At 44.3% G+C, this 19,348-nt stretch overlaps 1 long non-coding RNA gene across 1 annotated transcript in view; it reads right to left on the reverse strand.

Annotated features, from left to right (window-relative positions):
- LOC137563619 (uncharacterized) overlaps positions 1-19,348 on the reverse strand; it is a 60,340-nt gene that overhangs the window by 30,371 nt on the left and 10,621 nt on the right. Inside the window, exon 2 of the long non-coding RNA XR_011030389.1 lies at positions 1,180-1,343. This is a non-coding gene — a long non-coding RNA (uncharacterized lncRNA). The remainder of the gene's footprint in view (positions 1-1,179; positions 1,344-19,348) is intronic.

Raw genomic sequence — 19,348 nt, forward strand, 5'->3', positions numbered from 1 at the left:
GACAGCGAGAGTCTCAGCGGTGCTTATAGGGCTGGAGGAAGTCCCGGGTAAGTATCAAATATTTATTTTAGGATGTCTCTGGTTTCCTTTAAGGTACTGAAAATTCAATAACTTTTCAGCAATCCTTTTTAAGGTCTGAAATGTCCCAGGTGATAAAAAGAGTTCTTTGTCTGTTTTGGAAATATCTGAACTGGAAGATCACATGTAGGAGATTTTACCAGCAACCAGATCAATTAGAAACAAAAAGAAAGAAAAAACCTTTGGGAAGACAAAATAGGACCTCAATTTTTTTTCAAATACTATTATGACAGGAAAACCTTTATTATTGTGCCTAGATGAAAAACGTATGGTGGTCTGTTTATAACGCATTGGTAGAACCCTGGGGACCAGCTGACATTAACTAGCAATATTTTATCACACTAATGAACTGTAATGTAACAGTATCATCAAATGTTACTCAGTAAGCATAATCACTTGTCAAACAAAAATGTTTTACACTAGGTGGCACTCTCACATTGTTGTATGTTCTGTAATGTGTTTCTGAACACCATAATGATCATGACATGATAGTAAGAAAATACACAAACCAGACAGGCAAATAGAACTGCTTAAAATAGGGTAAAATAACATGTGGAAATGAAAAGTACTTCACCATGCTTTACATCATAGCAAATTACCAGAGGAAACATGAAGGCACACCAAGATCAACAAAGCCACTATGCTTAGGCAGAAAAAAACAATTCTACTAAACTACACCCTTCAAGTATAAACTAGGACAGTTTTAGCATTCATTTGTCAATTTGGGTCACAGAACTAAAGAGACCCAAACCATCATTAGTCACTTTGTTTTTATGATGTTTATTTTTTGATGAACCAGTGGGTTTCACATGCTCACCCTTCCAAGAAAATATGTAAGTGTTTGGTGTGGTGGATTCAGCACAGGTTTGATTGCAGATATTTGTGACTATTGAGTTTGTGAATAAGGTTTTGTCGTTGTGGTGACTCTTACCCATCAATCTCCTAACCCATAACCTCCCCCACCCCCCTTCTCGCCTAACTCCAAATCCTCCATTAACATCAACCACTTCCTGACACGTAACCCTAACCTCACCCCTAAACATAACACCTTTCTAACACCTAACCTTAATCTTCTAACCTTAACAATAAACCAATTCTCACCTATTATTGTTAATTTTGGCTTCATCATCTGGCACCCAATCCCTCACTTGTGTAGCTGTGTTTCTGCCTTCTGTGGCTTATTTGGATTAGCTGCATCACTTGAGAAAGGGTATGAGGTCGGTTCATCATGCCTCCTATGGTGTATCACCTGTAACCTGTAACACCTGTAACAGGACAAGATAGGAAAAAATAAGACATATATGTGGTGAAAAAGTACAAAAAAACTAAAAAATGATAAACAGCGTTTCGTAGTATTACAGTTGAATTAATGTGTCTACATGATAAGGCGGTTCAAAAGAAGTATAGTAAGTTGTGACTTTAATATGCTTATAGGAAACTAGCCAGGTAATAGAGATCTTAGGTATGTATGGATAGGTGCAGAGCATCAGGAAATAGATGATAGATAGATAGATAGATAGATAGATAGATAGATAGATAGATAGATAGATACAGTAGTTTGCAAAAGTTTTAGGCAGGTGTGAAAAATGTTGTAATCCAAGAATGCTTTCAGAAACATAAAAAATGTTTGTTTATAATATTTGGTGTTACTACCTTTTGTCTTCAAACCAGCATCAACTTTGATAGGTACACTCGCACAGTCAGGGATTTTGTAAGATTATAGTCAGGTGTATGACAATGACAAACCAATTATACCAAACAGGTGCTTATGATTATCAATGTCACAATAGGTTGAACCATGGGCATTAACTGAAACAGAAACAGCTGTGTAGGAGGCTTAAAACTGGGTGAGGAACAGCTGAACTCTGCTACCAAGGTGAAGTTGTGGAAGACAGATTCATGTCAAGGCAAGATTGAGCACAGCAACAAGACACAATGTAGTTATACTGCATCAGCTAGGTCTCTCCCAGATACAGATTTTAAAGCAGATTGTTCAAGCTCTTTAGAAGAAGCATAAAGAAACGGGCAATGTTGAAGACGCAGTGGTCGGCCAAGGAAACAGTGCAGCAGATGAAAGACACTTCGAGCTTGTTACCCTTCCAAATCAGAATATGTTTAGCAGTGCCATCAGCTCCAAAAAGTCAGAAACCAGTGTGACCCAGGTACACCCATCTACTACCCAGAGCTGTCTGGCCAGAAGTGGTATTCATGGAAGAGTTGCAGTCAAAAAGCCATACCTCTGACGTGGAAACAAGGCCAAGCAACTCAAGTACTCACAAAAACATAGGAACTGGGGTGCAGGAAAATGGCAGCAGTTGCACTGGACTGATGAGTCAAAATGTGAAGATATTTGGCTGTAGCAGAAGGCAGTTTGTGCATCGAAGGGTTGGAGAGCTGTACAATAATGAGTGTGCAGGCAACAGTGAAACATAGTGGAGGATCCTTAAAGGTTTGGTGTGGCATTTCTTCAAATGGAGTTGGAGATTTGGTCATGATTAATGGTTTTCTCAATGCTGAGAAATACAGGCAGATACTTATCCATCATGCAATACCATCAGGGAGACGTATGATTGGCCCCAATTTTATTCTGCTGCAGGACATCGACCCCAAACATACAGCCAAAGTCATTAAGAACTAACTTCAGGGTAAAGAAGAAGAAGAAGAAGTCCTGGAAGTGATGATATGGTGCCCACAGAACCCTGATCTCAACATCAAGTGTGTTTGGGATTACATGATCTAGAGGTTAATTACAAGATCTGTGGTTATTTCTCCAAGTTGTTTGGAACAACCTACCAACCGAGTTCCTTTCAAAAGTGTGTGCAAGTATACTTAAAAGAATTGATGCTCTTTTGAAGCAAAGGGTGATCACACCAAATATTGATTTGATTTAGATTTCTCTTGATGAAAATAAATGAGTAACCCTTCCATTTTTGTTTAAAGCATTTTTCCCACCTGCCTAAAACTTTTGCACACTACTGTATATATGCAGTGTATACAGTATATATATATACAGTATATATATATATATGTATATATACAGTATCAGTATATCAGGAATATATACTGCACAATTCATAATTTTAATAGTCTGTCTATAAAGATGAATTATAGTCTTTAATATGAATTTTATATGCTGTGAGCTAATTACACATTCATGTGCAAGCCGCAAAACCGAATATTTTCTCATACTATCAAAGGGGTGTGTTCAGCTACATGGCTGGTTTCTACAAACCACCTTTCATATAGAGTCTGGTTACGGAACTGATAAAACAATAAAACTTTCTCATCATATAAAAAAAACATCCTATAATTAAAGCATACGCCACACCATTCACTTATTAAAACATTACTATCAGAGCTGCAATTAGCCATATACAGAGTTTGTAATTTTGACAGTGCACGAGGATTCTCGTAGTAATTTAGGTGTGATTTGTAAAACGTGTTTATCAGTTGTGAAAATGGAGCATCAAAAAAAAAAAAAAAACACCTTTTTATTTGTACTAACAGTAAGTCCTCTCTTAAAGGTTTTCCCTTCAGGAGTGATTCCCTTCATCACAGACTGAGATCAGGAGCTCAACTTCCAAAAAGTTTACACTGTAATATATGAACATAATCTGAATGCAAAGTAGGTAGATGAAGGACGCCACTAACCAAATGTTCTAACTAACTTGTGGAGGAGGATTCCTCCTGCTGCCAATCCTTCAGGATCCGGGGTGTCTCCTTAACCCCCATCCAATATAACAAAAAAAAACTATGTTTGAAGGAGGCACTATTAGTTACACAATCTGTAATGAGTATATGTCACCACCAATGTTATGTTATGTTAATATTAAGAGAAATCCTTCCAGAGAAGCCCTCCTTCATCTATAGAAAGTCAAGTAACATAGGGTATAAAATAGCTGGACTTTGTCAATCTATATAAAAAACGTGTCCCATGTAGATATTGACCTTAAAGAACTGAGTATGCAGTTCCAGTATCACCGATCCACTTGAATTAGCGTGACCTGTATGGAATATGGTACATTTGTATATTGGCTTGTAATCCGGTACATTGATAGTAAGCAGAGTTAGCAACAGGAATCAGGTGGCTCCCGTATACATGTGATTAATGTGTGAATGCATGAGGGCTTGTGAGTGTAACTCAGATAAAGGTTGTTTTTTAGAATTTATGTAGAGGAGTGCAGTGTATGTATACACTGGAGACTTCATTCTCTCTCTTTTACAATACTTTTTATCTTTTTAAAATTAATTTTATATCTCCAGGAGAATTATATTAATTAGCAATTACTTAACTTACTTAATCCTGTGTCTCCCACTGGAGCAAAGGGCCTCAACAAATGTGTGCCACCGGTTTCTGTCCTGGGCGATTTTTTCTATCTCAGTCCATGTTGCCCCTGCCTTCTTTATTTCTTCCTCTACACTTCTTCTCCAGGTTATCTTTGGTCTTCCTCTTTTTCTTAATAGCATTATCAATTAGCAATAAAGCTTTTCTATTCTACATAACATTGGTGGTGACATATACTCATTACAGATTTTGTAACTAATAGCGCCTCCTTCAAACATAGTTATAATCTGAATGCAAGCCAAGGGTGTAAGTAACAAAGAATCACAGATGACAGCTTGCATGGCAAGGAACTTTAATGGGGGGGAAGAATGGGAGATGAGATCCAGTTAATGGGTGGTAATTCAAGTTTTAGGTAGTGATTTCAGAAGCTAAGGTCAGTATTGGGTCTTGATCGCCTTGTTTTAATCAAGCTTTTAATCTTCAGTTAAAAACATTTTCAGATTTGCCCAGATCCAAAACCACCTTTGGGATCTATGACTGTCATATCTTAACTACTATCTTTTGTCATTCTGTAATGCCTCCCCAGTGAAACATGCATTAACAGTGGGGCAATCACAGGTAATCAAAGCATAATACTACTTTAATCAATGAGGATCGGAGGAATATGGGTGATCCTGGGTTAATGTATTAGAGATGTTTAAAGAGGAGCTGTCAGCCATACTATGCCAGATAAAAAAACGACATATATAAGTAGAAAAATACTAGCTCTACTTACATAACATGTGTATTGCACGGTCCAAGTGTTGATTTCAGTGAACTTTATAAAATAAAAAAAGGTAAATGGAGAGAATTCTGTTCACTGGCAGGGGCCATCTTTACTCCCTCCAGCTGAAGCCAATGGTGAGGTCATTTCCTCCCTTACTCCCCCCTCCTCCCCACACCAATAGCGAGCATTGATTGTAAATGCAGGGAATCCCTAAGGAAATGGTAGCAGAGACGGGGGTTCTGATGGATGCGATGCGGCTGAGATGCCTGTCGGGCTGGAGTGTGGGGAGTGGGCAGACATGGACAGTCATAGGAGGCAGCCAATGAGAGGAAAAGGAGTGAGAGTGACACAGGCTGCAGCCAATCAGGCTGAACTAGCTGTGTCTGTGCAGAAACTCCCCCCGCCCCAGCCTGCACTGCAACTTCTCTTTTGCGGCTGATTACTAGCTGCATACTAAGGAGATGGGGATATGAGGATTAATCTCTGCAATAAAAAAGTAAGATTGATTTTAAAGTTATGCATTGCCTTTTTAGCATTCCTTTTATATGATCAACAGATAGAAATAGAGAATTGATTTTGTTTTCCATGCCTAACAGTTACTCTTTAAAGTACGCCTATCGCTAGAACAAAACTTTCAAGAAATTGATTTAACAGAATTCCATATTAACATTACTCAAGGAAATGTGTAGAAATGAATGGTCAATAGGCAGATACGGCCACTTCCTATTTACATTATTTGCAGCATTTTCTGCAGGGGTTGCAAATGCAATCACATAAGGAGACACAATGTTAAATACAGTCTAAGTTGTGGGCCAAATTATATATTAACGTTTAACATTTAACAATCTCATACTGACAATGTTTCAACCAGAAATGTGAATTTGAACACAGTGCTATAACATTTTCCCTTAATAATATTTTTCCCCAACAATAACATTAGGGAGAATACTAGTATTGCTACACGTGCAAAGTAGGTTATTTCATTAACAAAAAAAAAAATCAGATTTTAAAAATGTTAATGTATTTGTTGGGTGTTAGAGGTGGCTGCTCCAACTTTCGTAAAAGGAATGCTTGTTCACAACTTTCGGTATGAAAATTTGCCATACTTTTAAGATGCATGCGGTGCAATGAGCACCAACTGTAGACCCATCTTCTAACCGTATTTATCACATTGGCCTCAATTCATTATCAAACACTTTATCGAATGTTTGATAAGTTACCTCATGAGTAAAATCTAATTTTGAATTCACTAAAGTGTCCTAGGTTTATTGAACATTTTAATCGATAAGGCCCCGTTCACACTTGCGTTTTGGCAAGTAAACGGACCGGATCCTGATCGAATCCTGATCGGATAAGGACCTGATCCTGATCAGAACCGTACGGTTCCGATCCGGATCCGATCTGGATCCGGTCCGTTTGTATCAGGCATGCATCAGGCTGCCATCCGGATCCGTGGGCAAAAAATAGTGAAATTTAAATAAAAAAATGTTGGGGTCAGCAGAAGGTGCACCTGTAGAATCAGGTCCTCCGCTGTAGGCCTCACCTCCACCTCCGACATTCTGCCAAACAGCTCCAGCACGTCTGTCACTGCTGCTCCACTCCAGACATGCTTGGCCCATGTGTTCCCATCCGAAATGGCCGCTTGTATATGCATAGGAAGTGGGGTAGAACGTCAGGTTTTTGTAGGCAGTGTGTTCTGTGCCTTCAGTTCCGCATTGGTTTCTGTGTTCCGGATGGTGCTGTCAGGCTCAGGTCCGGCTCCAGTCCGGGTGCGTGGGCCGGAGATCCGGACCCAAAAAATAGCGCATGTTGGAAAAGTGTCCGGAGTCCGGATCCGGTCCGGCTCCGTACTGTACGGAACGGACACGTGTGAACGTCCGCATAGACTTTGCATTGCAATGCGGAACGTACGTTCCGTTTGTACAGTATATGGTCCGGATCAGATCAGGAAAATCCGGACAGGAAACGCTAATGTGAACCGGGCCTAAAACATTCGATAAATCTATAACACCTAGTGAATTCACAATTAGATTTTACTCATGAGGTAAATTATCAAACGTTCGATAAAGTGTTCGATAAAGCTTAGTGAGAGATGAGGAGGGTGCATGCACAAAAGGCAAAAAAAATGATGTGTGTGTAATTATAATGGCTGCAGCCCACCATCTCCATGGAAACACCAGACGCCACTGGTACATGCGCTGAGGCGTGCTACTGTGTTGTAACTTCCAGTTGTCTGAGCACAGATACAGCACAGGTTGATGCTCTCCATTTCTTCCTTTCTTCTTACTGCTTACAATCATGCACATTTGAAGTTCTCGCAGGCCACACTAAATGGTAAAGCGGGCCGGATTTGTCCCCCAGGCCTGGAGTTTGACACCTGTGTCTTAAAGGAAGGACCAGACAACTATCATCCAGAAACCAGGGCCCATATGCAATTAACTTTTTCTCCTGAGTGTTCTCCTAAGAGATTTTTTTTCAACTTAAAATAACTTTTCAAAAAGTAGGTGAAAAGGTACTATCAAAATTATTTTGAGTATTGTTGTTTGTTTAAAAGACATTTTATTAAAACTTTTGAAAATATCACGTAAGAGAAAACTAAGGTGAAAAAGTTAAGTTCACAGTACTGATATGAAACAAGTCCTCTGTGTGACTGACAGCTGATTCAGATAGCAGAGTGACTGTGCAGAGAAAAAGTGAAATTGCACAGGATTTTTCAGAGTTGCAAAAGACTAAGAAAAAAACGAAAGCAGCTCCCACGATGGCAAAAAAAACAAAACAAAACAAAAAAACCCAAACAGGTAGCAGAAATCATATAGGAAAGAAAAATCAGTGGAAACCTGTGGAGAGCATGTCTGTTATTTCATAATGAAAATAGTATACATTTATTTGAAGTATAGCTTAACCTTCTGCCGACCACGTCATGTCAATGGGCATGGCCGCGGCGGCAGACCCAGGACCGCCTAACGCCGATTGGCGTAAAGTCCTGGGGCTCTGTTTTGCTGGAGATCGCGCACAGGCTGCGCGCACATCTCCTGCTTGGGGGGCTATTGCCGCTCGGGAGACTGTTAGACGGCGTGATCACCGTCTATTTACATGGTTCAGCGCTGCGATCAGCAGCAGCACTGCACTGGGGACAGCCGTGTGACACGGCTGTCCCCCTGGGGGACAAGAGAGCGAGCGGCTCTCATAGGCAGAAGCCTATGACAGCTGATCGCCATAATTGGCTGGCTGTGGGGAGGGAGGGTATTAAAAGAAACAGTTTTTTTTTTTTAAACAACAAACAATAATATTTATTATAAAAAAAATATACATGGGGGAGCGGTCAGACCCCACCAACAGAGAGCTCTGTTGGTGGGGAGAAAAGGGGGGGGGGATCACTTGTGTGCTGTGTTGTGCGGCCCTGCAGCTTAGCCTTAAAGCTGCAGTGGCCTATTTTTACTAAAAATGGCCTGGTCACCAGGGGGGTTTAGCACTGCAGTCCTCAAGTGGTTAATATTGCAAAACCTATCCTTGAAGGACCTAGGGGTCCTCCATTTATTGCCTCAGCTTTCCTAATATTAGTGTTGTGAATTAGATGCTATGTAATACAGCACTGTTATTGTGATCAGGACATGTGCTGGGTATTTTCAGCTCTTAAAACGTTGGTTGATTCCAAACACTTTATTTTAGTACCGTCATAGAAAAAGTTACTTTCTTATCATCAACTGTCATCAAGAATTACTTGTTTGTCACAGCTGTTTAAAAGAAAATACAGCAAGCACTTCACTCACTAGGTTACTCCAGGACAAACGGCTCTACACGATCTTGAGCATAAAACAAGTCATACCGAATCTTTTAATTGTGGGATGAGGTCAGAAACTGTGCTCATTTTTAATTTAAAGTGACATTCATCACCATCTTTATTAATTACTTACTACTCCCTAGACAATCAAGTTTCCTTTCAAGATTTACACGGGTAAAAAGTCACATAGTTAAAAAGTTAGATGCTTACCTCAGTAGGGCAAGCCTCCGGATAGTCCAGATGTTCCCCCAGTCTTTCTTCACTTCCCTACACTGTGACCCTCTAAACAATCTTCAACTTTATATTCAAATATTGCTCATGGCTGCACAGAGCTGCTTGTGCATGCCTTTTTTCTCTGTGCTACTGTGCAGCCGTGTTCATACACTGACGGGAGCACAGCCACTAAAAGAAAGAGGGCCAAGAACAGTGGTGAATGTGACCTGGAGGGCCTGGTAAGTATCTGGGCACCCAAAGGATTCCCTGTACTTACCCATGTTTGAAACTTTTTTTAACCACTTTAGCTGCACAGACGTGATAGTGACGTCCGCAGTTGTGGTAGCCACACGCACGTGATACCCATGGCCAGCAAGTTAGGAGGGATTGGTGGAAGGGGACATGTGTCCCATGAGCCATTCTGTGCCTGTTAAGAGGCAATGATTGCTGTTACAACTAATAACAGTGATCATTCTCAAAAAATGCATACAGGAAGTACATTACTATCCTGTTTAAAGCGGGATTGTCACCATAAAAATCAAATTTCAACAGCAACTGGTCTGAGTGTATTAAGTGATAAAGATGCTAATCCTGCATTCAAAACTTTCAACCCTTTTTCTCTGTTATGATTTGGAGTTATCACATACTTAAGGAGCACTGGCCCTTTAGTAGTCAGTGCCAACAGTTGCATGCTGGGGGTTCTTTTTATCTATAATATATTCCTCCTCTTCCATTTATGTCCCTGCCTAGCTGTCTATCTGAAACACGATCCCCTGCTCACTTGTGTTTACAAGCAAAGCTGAGGTGACTCAGCGATTGGAGGAGAAAAGAAAAAAGTATAGGGCAGAAATGACATCAGGATTTAGCCTAAACTGTGGGCAAAAAACATGGTTCCCACCAGGAACAGAATTCTATGAATTTACTATATAACATTCACTGAAATCAAAACATGGACAGTACAATACATGTTATGTAAGTAGATCAAGTATTTATCTACCTATATACTGTATGTGTTTTTTCCCTGGCATAGTATGACTAATACTATTGCTTTAACCACCCTGGCGTTCTGATTAAATCGCCAGGGTGGCTGCGGGAGGGTTTTTTTTAAATAAAAAAAAAACTATTTCATGCAGCCAACTGAAAGTTGGCTGCATGAAAGCCCACTAGAGGGCGCTCCGGAGGCGATCTTCCGATCGCCTCCGGCGCCCAGAATAAACAAGGAAGGCCGCAATGAGCGGCCTTCCTTGTTTTGCTTATATCGTCGCCATAGCGACGAGCGGAGTGACGTCATCGACGTCAGCCGACGTCCTGACGTCAGCCGCCTCCGATCCAGCCCTTAGCGCTGGCCGGAACTTTTTGTTCCGGCTACGCTGGGCTCAGGCGGCTGGGGGGACCCTCTTTCGCCGCTGCTCGCGGCGAATCGCCGCAGAGCGGCGGCGATCAGGCAGCACACGCGGCTGGCAAAGTGCCGGCTGCGTGTGCTGCTTTTTATTTCATTCAAATCGGCCCAGCAGGGCCTGAGCGCCAGCCGCTGGCGGTGTTGGACGAGCTGAGCTCGTCCAGACCGCTCAGCTGGTTAAGGAATGTACACGCATGCATGTACGTGCACACATGCATGTACATGAGCGCATGCATGTATGTGCGCGCATGCATGTATGTGTGTGCATGCATGCGCACTGCAGCAGTGATTGATCAAAGGGTTCACAAGATCCCTTGACACCTGTTGCTGCACTGATTGGCCCAAGGTATCAAGTGATCCCTCAATGACCACTGTTTTGGTGATAATTGATTACAAAATATTTTAAAACAATGTTTAAAAATAAAAAATATTTTTTTAAAAAGTGATCCTAGGGTCCCTGAACCAATCAGGGCAACTGAAGGTCTGTGCCCACAAGGTGATTTTGCAGTGACTTTCTTGTGATGGGCGACTTTTTTCACGACAAATGATCATTTTCATGATATCATGTAACATTGTTTGACGAAAATTAGTTAAACCATGTTTAGCAATGTGCATCTATCGGGACCGTCGTGACAGATTTGTGGCCTTTTTCTGATGTCCTGGCTGTTCTGGGGTTATGCAAACAAAAATAAAAATTAGACTGCAAAAAAGCCATAGGCATACCTTGAGAATAATGGACTGCTGTGTATCTAGTTTGTTATCAAATGCGATCTAATTTTAATCATAATGAGTTGTAGAATACATTTTTATATGTCTTATAACTTGGACCCCTGTCACATGAAAAAGGGGCAGGGACAAACTCGACCCATCATGAAAAGAAAATGTCATTTTTAAAGTTATGATCAAACTTGGGAAAGGTTCAGCAAGACTACACGCTACAGTTGGTACCTTACAATACACCCACTTTTGAATACCCCTGGTGACATTTGTGGCCTTTTTCTGCTGTTCAGACTTTTCTGGGTCTATGCAAACAAAGGTCTGTACAAAGCCACTTACACATTTCAGAATTAAGAACTGTTGTAGAATAGATTTTAGGGTGTTTTAGGTTAGAGGCCTATGACTTATGAGTAATTTTTAGTGATAAACTGAATCAAAAGCAATAACATTTTTATTTTAAAAAACATAAAAAAAAAGATATAGATCATTTAGGTGTGATAAGTAGTGATAAAGTTATTGAAGAATGAATGGGAGGAGTGCTGAAATATGAAAATTGCTCTCCTCCATAAGGTGATAACAACCTATGGGCTAAAGTGGTTAAAGCTTCAGGTTTACTTTAAGTAGCTTCACAGAGAAGATTATGGAATTAGCAGTCACTCTGTAAATGTGCAGATCTAAAATTGTGTGCAACACCTACTCATTTTTAGGCATTAATGATTCTAGAGTTCTTAACTAAGTAGAGTGCGTTAGTAAGCTTATTCACAAACAAATTTTGTATTAAAATCAGGTGATTTCTTACATTTCAAATGGCTATAATATTTTTTTCATTGACTACTACCATAGAGCCAGGCAGCTAGCATCATAAGGAGGTAACTATGATATGTGCTTACCCATGCCACAACTTCTGTCCACTTTGGCAATCTCAAGAATTGAATAGTATATGGTTCTTCCAATTGAATAGTACCGGTATATGGTTCTTCCATATGACCCCTGACCCTGTATGATGAGGCTCTGGCAGTGTGATTGTTCGTAGTGATGATCATAATCTGCAAATTACGATTCTGCTAAATTTTGTGTCAATTTTCTCAATTACAGCTACCATATATGTAATTAAGAATCAGACAATTACGGATTAGTGGATGAAGACTGCAGTTGTTAATCTATTACAGCCTGGGTGTTTTGAAAAAAGTCCTCACTGCACATGCTTTCATGAGACACAATCATCATGCAATCACGCAATCGCTAATTTACTAACCTTTTTGCAAGCTGCACAATTGTGCAGACAAAGGTTGCAACCTTATATTACCAAATGCTAGATGTTACAAAAAACAAAGCCCAGCTAGATCACCAATGACTTGTGATACCCCTACTGGAAAGACTCAGGGCTCACTGATGATTCCTTAGTTAATCAGGCCCTTTGTGTTTTTTCTGCTCCAGTGCTCACAATGTGCTATGATAATGAGCACATCTCCCTCTTAGCAGGGTGTTGCCAGGTGGTGCACTGTAGAGTGCAGCTGAGAAAGCTGAGAGGGTGGTGGAAATGACTGATATAGGGTAGGGCAGCAAGTTTTGTCTCTTTTGTTTACTTTAGAGATACATCTTAGGTATCAGATGAAAAGAAATATTAAATTGCATCCGCAGCTTACTCTAACAACATATGCTATTATTATTATTATTATTATTATTGATTTATATAATGCCAGCATCTTCCACAATTGAACATCAGAATACAAGGTATAACAATTAATATAATATAATTAATATAAACAATCCAGTTAACATTACAGGACAAAAATGGATTAAGTGGATTAACCTCCTTGGCCGCGCAGGAGGTTTTCTCCGGCCCTGCTCGGCCGATTTGTTTAATTTTTTTTTGCACTTTGCTAGCTGCGTCAGCACACCGAACGCTGGTGCCCCGCGCTCGATCGCCGCTATCCGTCGCGCCGGGCGGTCCCCCCCCTCCAGACCCCGTGCGCTGCCTGGCCAATCAGTGCCAGGCAGCGCTGAGGGGTGGATCGGGACTCCCAATGACGTCTCGACGTCGGTGACGTCATCCCGCCCCGTCGCCATGGCGACGGGGGAAGCCCCCCAGGAAATCCCGTTCTTTGAATGGGATTTGCTGATCAGAGATCGCCGAAGGCGATCGAATCGGGCGGGGGGATGCCGCTGAGCAGCGGTTATCATGTAGCGAGCCTCCTGGCTGCCTCCTGGCGGAATTTTTTAGACCGCCAGGGGGGTTAAGGTAGCCATACATCTAGCGATGTATGGGCAGATACAGAGACAAATCTCTCTCTTATCTAATCTGATAAGACATAGATCTGTCAGGTGCCCATAGCTCATGCTGAAATCGATCAGGAATTGGCCTTCTGCTGCCTCACTGCCCCGATGCTATGCCCCCCTTAAAGTAAATGTCCCCCTGGTGCCCCGTGTAAAGTATACATTACCTGTCCGTGGCCTCCGCGTGTCCCTCACTGGCATCCGGGATTCCTCCTCCGCATACACCCATGCCACACGTGGTTTCCTAGTAATGTCACATGTGCGCCCTTACTAGGAAACCACGTCGGGCATGCGTGTATGAAGAGGGGAATGCGCCCGGAGCCAGCGGGGAAAACCGGAGGCAGCGGAAAGGTAACGTATACATTGCACCTAGGCAACGGGGGGACATTTACATTAGGGGGGCACAACATTGGGGTTGACAGTCACTTGACAGTCAGCCTACTGGGCCAATCAAATTGCAGGAATATCGTATTTTGAAGCTACTGGACAGTGGCGTAGCTACAAACCTCTGGGCCCCGATGCGGAATCTGGATGTGCCCCCCCCTCCCCCGGCAACAACAGCCCCCCCTCCCCCGGCAACACCCGACGGATGCACACACATATCAAAATCCCTATAGCCAGCTATAGGTACCCCCAGTATAGGTAGTCAGGCATAGGTAAGCCAGTATAGTTGCCCCCGGTATAGGTGAGATAGGCAGGCGCCGCCGGTATAAGTTAGATAGATAGGTGCCCCCAGTACAGGTTAGCTAGGTGGGTGCCTCTAATATAGGTAGCCAGAATAGTTGCCCCCAGCGTAGGTTAGATAGGTAGGTGCCCCCAGTATAGGTTAGTTAGGTAGGTGCCTCCAATATAGGTAGCCAGTTTAGTTGCCACCTGTATAGGCTAGCTAGGTGCCCCCAATACAGGTTAGATAAGTAAGTGCCCCCAGTATAGGTTAGATAGGTAGGTGCCCCCAGTATAAATTAGATTAGGTCGGTGCCCCCTATTATAGGTTAGATTAGGTAGGTGCCCCCCAGTATAGGTTAGATTAGGTAGCTGCCCCCCAGGATAGATTAGGTAGCTGCCCCCAGGATAGATTAGGTAGGTGCCCCCCAGTATAGGTTAGATGAGGTAGCTGCCCCCCAGGATAGATTAGGTAGCTTCCCCCCAGGATAATTAGGTAGCTGCCCCCAGGATAGATTAGGTAGGTGCCCCCCAGTATAGGTTAGATTAGGTAGCTGCCCCCCAAAATAGATTAGGTAGCTGCCCCCCAGGATAGATTAGGTAGGTGCCCCCCAGTATAGGTTAGATTAGGTAGCTGCCCCCCAGGATTAGGTTAGATTAGGTAGCTGCCCCCCAGGATAGATTAGGTAGCTGCCCCCAGGATAGATTAGGTAGGTGCCCCCCAGTATAGGTTAGATTAGGTAGGTGCCCCCCAGGATAGATTAGGTAGCTGCCCCCCAGGATAGATTAGGTAGCTGCCCCCCAGGATTAGGTTAGATTAGGTAGCTGCCCCCCAGGATAGATTAGGTAGCTGCCCCCCAGGATAGATTAGGTAGGTGCCCCCCAGTATAGGTTAGATTAGGTAGGTGCCCCCCAGGATAGATTAGGTAGCTGCCCCCCAGGATAGATTAGGTAGCTGCCCCCCAGGATAGGGCAGGTAGGTAGGTGCCCCGTCCCCATAATGGAGGGGGGGCCGCAGCCGCGGGGAGGGCAGCCCGACCTCTCCCTCCCTTCCTCTCCCCGGGCCCCCCCCCCTCAGATGCAGAGTGAGCGGCTCACGGAAGCGCTGTAGGCAGAACTCACCTCCGTCCCTGGTTCCAATCGCCGCTAATCTCCTCTCTGGCTGGCTCTGCATAGATGCTGTTACACACGCAGCTTCCTGTTTAGCCGGAAGCTGCGTGTGTAACAACATCTATGCAGAGCCAGCCAGAGAGGAGATCAGCGGCGAGTGGAACGCAGGGAGGTGAGTTCTGCCTACAGCGCTTCCGTGAGCCGCTCACTCTGCATCTGAGGGGGGGCCCCGGGGAGAGGAAGGGAGGGAGAGTTCGGGCTGCCCTCCCCGCGGCTGCGGCTCCCTCCTACCAGCGCGCACGGGCGCATGGCCCTCCAAACGGAGATGGGCCCCCCCGGGCCCCTCCCCCGCCTCCTCAGGAGCCGGGCCCGGTCGCCAAGGCGACCGCTGCGACCACGGGCCCTACGCCCTTGCTACTGGACCAGCCGGGGCATTGGCCGGGTTCAGTGAAGCACTCGTTAAGTTTAACAAAGTGCTCGTTATACTATCAGAGGAGAGCGAACTTTAGCAGTGCACGCTATGACTGCATAGTGTGCGCTGAGAATAATTACCAAGCGCTGTTGTCATTAAGCTGTGAGCGCAGCTTAGTGAATCAACCCCTGTGTGTGGGTGAGTGGCGGATATGTTGAGGGATGGTGTTCCAGAGGACTGGAGATGGAATTACCTACCTTAAGTCTCGTACACACGCTTGATTTCCTGGAACGACGGGTCCGTCAGACCCTCCCACTGGGCGGGCATTCCAGTGACAGTACAGCCTGTGTACAGTTTGTCTGCAGACTAATAAGGCTGTTTCTGCCCATATACGATTTTTCCAGGCAGATTTGTTCACTGTGATTGAATGTGCCAGAGACTGATGCCCAACATGGCCATCCGATTATCATTTTGATTGATTTCTGATCATTTTGAAGATCCCATTAAAAAAAGGAGCGCATTGGTAGAATGACAGCCATTCACAGGGAAAAACTGGGCATTTGCCAAGCCCCAGAGCTGGCTGAAATCTATTAACAATCTATGTGCAGTGTGTGGTGTAGTTCCCTCTCTGATTTCCATCAGGGGAAGGATCTATCTTTTGGGCACATCAGGTGGCCATCAGTTAATGTATGGCCACCTAAAGACCCACCTTTGACAAGGCTGAGATCTGCCCATAAACTGTATGTTTTCGGCAAAGGCATCTGCCAGATATGCAGTGGCCTCTGGAAGCAGGAGTGCCAATGCCAATAGTCAGAGAGCATTCTGCAAGTGCATGCAGCTAACACATGCTGGCTGCCGCTGCAGACATGGTAGTGAGACTTCCCAGCCACTAGAAAGCAGGAGTCTTTCAATTACCCAATCCCCATTCAAAGCACATGACCCAGGGAATGCTTTCTGACTTGCCCCAACCTCACCCCCCTTCCAGTTAAAAGGTGAGGAAAGTACCAAAGCAGTTAATCTGGGAACCTCTGTGAGCCTGGTAATTTGGGTGCAGCCTACTGTTTAATTTGGGCGCCAGCGGCGTGGTAAGTAATCAGGTGCACATCAGCACTAGTGTTAAGTTAGTGTTAGGAGTAGGTGGTGGTTAGGTTAGCATTAGGCATAGGTAAGGGGCTTTACTGTTAGGCATAGGTGGCTGCAGGTGCTAGGAGAAGGTGGAGGCAGGGTTTGTGTGTGAGATAGGTTAGGTAAAGCGATACTATCGATAAAGTTACTGATATTGTACTATTGGCATTAGCCATAATCCAATAGTGGAACATCCGTAATGTTACCGATATTCAACTAGCGGCTTCACTCAGCGCCCAAATTACCGAACACCCTTTTTTAGTGTAGGCGAAAAGTACACACAGGGTGCCAAAGATCTACAGACCAGGCTGAGGCTAAGCTGAACTGATCTAGCATGTATGTCAGAAGTTGGGGCACAACATCCACTCCCAGTATGCCCACCCAATCCCTTGAAGGTCATGTAAAAGTTTAGGCTACTTTCACATTATATCCCTTGCAATAGAATCACAATGTGAAGATGATGGAAAGTCGCATCACACAATTTTAATGCGATGTGACACATACAGTACAGCATACAGTCCATAGACCGTACCTAGAACTGCCCGTCACCCATGAATGCATTGTAAGCAGTGCGTTATCCCAACAGAATTCATCATACCACACTGCAATCACACAGGTGTGAAAGCACCACTGAAATATAATTGCACTGGGCATCAATGTGATTATATTGTCTATTGTGCCACAAGGGATATTGTGTGCAGGGCCGGCCTTTGCTATGAGCGACCTGTGCGGTCGCTCAGGGCGCCATGCTCTCAAGGGCGCATGCGCCCTGTTGCCCCTCTCCACCCCTGCTGTCTCCCTGTGTCCTCTCCGTCTATATTTAGAGCAGGACTACAAGAAAATGGCCGCTGATGTCCACAAATGCAGACAAACGGCAGCCATTTTCTTGTAGCCTTCTGTAACTACAGATGAAGCGGAGGCGGGGAGAGAAGAGTAACGTCGGCGCTGGAGCTGGATGTCAGGTGAGTCAGACTCTGCCCTGCCCGCTGCCACATAAAGGGGGGGGGGGTTGCCTGGGGCAAACTACCTACACTGGGAGAAAACCACCTACACTGGGAGCAAACTACCTATGCTGGGGGCAAACTACCTATGTTGAGGGCAAACTACCTACACTGGGGGCAAACTACCTACACTGGGGGCATACTACCTACACTGGGGGCAAACTACCTACACTGGGGGCATACTGGGGGAAAACTACCTACACTGGTGGCAAACTACCTACAGTGGTGGCAAACTACCTACACTGGGAGCAAACTACCTACACTGGGGGCAAACTACCTACACTGGGGGCATACTACCTACACTGGGGGCAAACTGCCTACACTGGGGGAAAACTACCTACACTGGGGGCAAACTACCTACACTGGGGGCATACTACCTACACTGGGGGGCAAACTACCTACACTGGGGGCATACTGGGGGAAAACTACCTACACTGGGGGCATACTACCTACACTGGGGGCAAACTACCTACACTGGGGGCATACTACCTACACTGGGGGCAAACTACCTACACTGGGGGCAAACTACCTACACTGGGGGCAAACTACCTACACTGGGGGCATACTACTTACACTGGGGGCATACTGGGGCAAACTACCTACACTGAGGGCATACTACCTACACTGGGGCATACTACTTACACTGGGGGCATACTACCTACACTGGGGGCATACTACCTATACTGGGAGCATACTACCTACACTGGGGGCATACTGGGGCAAACTACCTACACTGGAGGCATGCTACCTACACTGGGGGCATACTACCTACACTGGGGGCATACTACCTACACTGGGGGCATACTGGGGCAAACTACCTACACTGGGGGCATACTACCTACACTGGGGGCATACTACCTACACTGGAAGCATACTGGGGCATACTACCCACACTGGGGGCATACTACCTATACTGGGGACAACCATGCTACTACACTGGGGGAAACTGTACTAGCTACACTGAGGGCAGCTATGTTACCTATATGGGGCAACTATACTACCTACACTGGGGGCAACTATGCTACCTATATGGGGACAACTATGCTACTTATGGGGGGGAGGGCCAACAAAATCCGGTTTCGCTCAGGGCTCTGTGAAACCTAAGGCCGGCCCTGATTGTGTGAAAGGACCCTAAGGGGAGCGTGGATGATGCTAGTGTGGGAGAATGTTCAGTGTGATGGGATGGTTGAAGATGAACCTGCAGAATTGATGGGGTTGAAATGGGGGAAAGGGTATGGAATATAATACCACTGGAGTTGTCATGGGATGCAGAAGAGGATGGGATATATTGGGTTGTAAAACAACAAAATGCATGTAAGATCCACTGTAAAACACTATTACAGCTGTTGGCATGGCTCTTTCAACAGCAAAACATAATGGCAAGATCAAGTTATACTTGTATTCAGTCACCATATAATGAGCAAGGCTTACCAGAGAGCGCTTATCACCAAAATAATATAATCAAAAAGTGCATGAAATAGTTCCCAGATTCCTGTGCAGCCACTCCACATCCCACATTCC

Source organism: Hyperolius riggenbachi, chromosome 3, assembly GCF_040937935.1.
Source record: "Hyperolius riggenbachi isolate aHypRig1 chromosome 3, aHypRig1.pri, whole genome shotgun sequence".
Classification (NCBI taxonomy): domain Eukaryota; kingdom Metazoa; phylum Chordata; class Amphibia; order Anura; family Hyperoliidae; genus Hyperolius; species Hyperolius riggenbachi.